The sequence below is a fragment of the Triticum aestivum genome, chromosome 3A (assembly GCF_018294505.1).
Source record: "Triticum aestivum cultivar Chinese Spring chromosome 3A, IWGSC CS RefSeq v2.1, whole genome shotgun sequence".
NCBI lineage: Eukaryota > Viridiplantae > Streptophyta > Magnoliopsida > Poales > Poaceae > Triticum > Triticum aestivum.
Window position 1 is genome coordinate 17317451 of NC_057800.1, and position 4411 is coordinate 17321861.

Genomic DNA, 4411 nt, shown 5'->3' on the forward strand with positions numbered 1-4411 from the left:
CCCGCACCCTCCCCCGCTCCACCGGCATTACTGTTTGATGATATTTTTAAAAAAATTATTGCTGTCTTATAAAAAAATATTACTGTTATGATTTAAACAAGTTTGAACATATTTAAACACAAATAAGTATCAAACAGCATTTTAAATGCATAAAAAAATTGTGGAGCCTGGGAATCGAAACCAGGACCTCCTGGTGTGAGAACTAGCTGCTGACCAGTCGAGCTAGTTGAGAAGACTTGACATGTATCAGGTCAGGTGGTAGATAACTGTTGGCTCGAGCAAAAATAAAAAAAATACTAATGGCGCACCTCACCCTGGTGCGCCATTAGTATGTATGTACTTATGGCGCACCGAGGGGTGGTGCGCCATTAGTATTGTGGCGCCCCTACTTCGTACCGATCCCCTCTCTCTCCCTCGCCCTCGCCCGCGATCCCCTTCCCCGATCTCCTCTCCCGACGCCACCATCGCCCCGCCCTGACACCACCATCGCCCCGCCGCCCTCGACGCCACCGTCGCCCCGCCCCGACACCACCATCGCCCCGCCGCCCTCGACGCCTCCCCGCCGCCCCGAACCAGGGAGCGGAAGCGCGGCCGGCGTGCGAATGAGCGGAGAAGGCGGCCATCCTCGTCCTCAACCTGTCGTCGACATCGTCGATTCCAGCTCTCGCAGCAAGGTATGCGGCTGGTTCGTCCCCTGTCATGGCCAGATTGATTTTTTTTTGGTAAACTAGGCTAGGATTCGATGGATTATGGAGATTCATGGTGATTCATCAGTGAATAAATTCGTTCCAAGAACAAGATCATGGCCATTTCCTGTGCTAGCTAGAGCCGTTGTCAGCCTGTGCAAGGTTTAGAACAAGTTGTCAGCGTCTTTGTGCTCTATACTTTGTATGAAAATAGCATCGCTAATAGTAATCACCGAGGGATAAAAAATACGAATGATATTATAGTTTTTCTATACTTCAAGTTTCTATTTTGTATATGCTCACCTGCATCTGCTTCGGTATAATGTCTTTGACGTGATAATGCAATTAAAAAGCAATATTGGTTGAGAGAAATTGTTGTACTGGTTAAGACAACTGATTTTCATACAATGGCAGCAGTGCACAAACAGTGTGAGTGGTGTGTACTTATTTCAGAGATGATTGGTGTCGGCTCAGCGGCTGCCATTTAATTAAATCACAATTTGTAGACTACTAATTCCTGAACTCTTTATGGTTTGTTGTTTCAACTCTTGAACTACTGGATCTTGCATCTGTGTTTAGCTAGTAGAATATAAAATCCAAATTCTTATGACCAGAAGCATGAATGGTTGTTTTAATGTTGCTCTCTGTTAATGTCACTGAATCTGATGCAAATGATAATCTAAGCCCAAAAGAAAATTTTTCTAATTCAGTCAACGTCGAGCTGCTGTTCTCTGCTCATGTGGAACATTGCGTTACATTTTTGCATCTTCAGAAGTGCGGTTGTCCATGGCATGGAGTTTTTGTACTATTGTTAAGGTTCAGGACAAGCCCGTGACTATCGTGTTTCTAGTAGCTAAAATCTATTTGTTCCTATTGGCATTGGCTTGATTGTTCTAAAACTCAGAACCTGTTGGACAATGACATTATTTGTAACGGCAGCATGAGAGGAGGAAGATTTTGGTTTCTTGTTCTGTATTAATAACTTCCTATAAGCAATGCACCTCTGATGATTTTGTCAAAAGCGTGTCGAGTCGATATTCTCAATATATTATTCTTTATCAGTTTACAAGTTGATTAATTTCCTCTGATTATTCTCAAATTCTTGAATTATTTGTAATGTCTTGCAGAATTATTTGTGCCTTTGTTTTTTCCTAAGTTTAGGATGCACTCTGTTAGGTTTTAGAAAAACTAGACGAGAGAGATTAAAGGGGTTGTGACCAATGCTCCTCCGTCCTGTAATGTGATACATTTTTTGACAGTGTGTCAAAATGTCTTGCATTATGGGATGGAGGGAGTATTTGTCAGGTATGTGACATACTTCTCCCATAAACGTCAGGTATGTGACATTATGGGATTAGGGGTTACAAAAAACATCAGTTACAAAAAAGTTCAGATTGTAAAATGTTCATTTTGCAGCTAGTGCCCATTTTGAGTAATTGCTTAGAGGGATGATCCTGTGTGAGCTGGTGGAGTGATTTGTTTTCTACATAAAGCTCTTTAGTCAGGCTGGTTTTCGTGAAATACACATGAAGCTTCACCAGCTCCTGTGGGTGTGGGATCCATGTGACATGTGACATTGCATCCATGTCCACCTGGGATAATGATTTTGCAGGTACCCCGAGAGGCCCTTGAGTTTGCCGGAATGTCGATTAACTTCCGTTCCGGCAAATTCGGGTACTCCATATGTCCTATTTTCAGCAAAGGTCATGCTGAAATTTTCCGTGAATTTTAGCATGACTTTGCTAAAAATAGGACATATGGGGTACTTGTGACTAATGCATGGGCCGGGGTATCGTAGTAGTTAATTAAGTAGGATCAAGTGCCCCGGCGTACTTGTGACTAATGCATGGCTTTTAGGGTGCCTCGGTGTCGATAAAAACCGAAATGATGAAAGCTTAGGCTTTTAGGGTGCCTCGGCGTCGAAAAACCCTCAATGATAAAAGCTTAGATTTTAGGATGCCTCGGTGTCGACAAACCCTAAATGATGAGACCATGATCTTGTTCGTTGACAATAACCAACTTTTTGACCAAGCTTTGTTTCTATTTAGAGAGAAACATGGCCCACAACAATGAGGCCGGGGGTTCGGGCGGCAAGGCATTCTGGGAGCTCTCCCAGGAGATGGAGGAACAACCTCACTTGTATGAGGCCGCCGCCTTCCCCACCGATCCTGAGACCACTGATGGTGCCTCCGAGGATGACCACACTGATGCCACCACTGATGGTGCCGCCGAGGATGCCACCACTGATGATGGCAGCGCACGCACAGATGGCAGCCAACCGAAGAGGCAACGGAAGGACCGGCGCCCGACCGTGCTCCGCACCCTCAAGGAGGAAGTTACTGAAGTGGACTCCAATAGGAATCCAACGGCGACCGAACGAATAGTCAAGGGGTACTCGCTTCAGCTCGGGTGCATTGTCCGGAGCATCGTCTCGATCAACACCGAGAACCTGAGGCATCCTGATAGAGGGAATTTGCGCAACCTCCTCTTCACGAAGCTGCACGAACGATACAAGTTCCCCGCTGAATTTGCAAACACAAGCCTCAAAGGGAATAAAGTGAACAATGCTGCCCTCACGAAGATGAGCAAGGCCCTGTCTACTTGGAAAAGCAATGTGAAAAGAATGATCGAGAAAGGTGAGAGTTATCAGAAGATCAAGGAGAAAAATCCTTCGATCACCGAAGATGACTACAACGACTTCAAGATCAATTGCTCGAGCACCGCAAACTCCCAATCAAGTGAGTGGGGGAAACAAATGCGGGAGCTGAACATAGGGGAACACACACTCGGTCCCGGCGGTTACAGAGTGGCGGAGCCTATATGGGACAAGGAGGAGGCGGACCGTGCCGAGCAAGGCCTACCGCCCCTCTTCGATAAATACGGTGACAAGCAGACCAGGAACTTTGTCAGGGCCCGGTACAAGAAGGACCCGAAAACAAAGGAGCTTACCACGGATCCGAAGACCAGGTAGCTTGATCTTGTTCTGGTAAGGAATACACCCCCGCGTAATTTGCTCCATCTGGTTGCATTCTAATTAATGAAGCCAAATTTCTAAATGGTTCACATTCCTTCCGCAGGCGACTGAAAGCAGTAGCGCGGGGTCGACTAAGAGCAACCCTTGGGACACCACTCTAAATAGGGGGTTGAATGTAATGAAGAACAAGGATAAGCTCAGTAAGCCGACGTTAGCTGGTCGTGTGGCCGACAAAGGCTTGTCGACAAAATGGGGGTCATACTATACCGCTGGTGTGCGGTAGGAGAAAAAGACCAGCTTGGAAAGCCAGGCGCGAGAGGTTCAAGAACTCAAGGCACAGGTGGCGCGGATTCCGGAGATTGTCCAAGAGCAAGTGGAACAACGACTCGAAGCGACGATCACCGCCATTGTGCCTACCTTGATCTCGGGGTTGAGTGCGTGGATTGCGGGCGGCCAACAGGGGCCGCCCCCGATTCCTAGCTTCACGGCTAGCAACTCGCATAATGCAATGGCGGGGCCATTGGTGCCTCCAGCGGAGGCGGCATTGGTGTCTCCGACGCCGGCACGGGAGCTTACTGCACCCGGGTGTATGTCGGCCGGCACCTCTGCAGCAAGCGGCCCCTCCATCAACTGCACGCCCGCCGTTGGCGGTGCCTCTACATTAGCCGAGCTCGACGCCATCATCACGGTAACTAATTAAGCCTCTCTCGGCCGAGGACTTCATCTCCTTGCCTTTGACTGGGCATCCCTG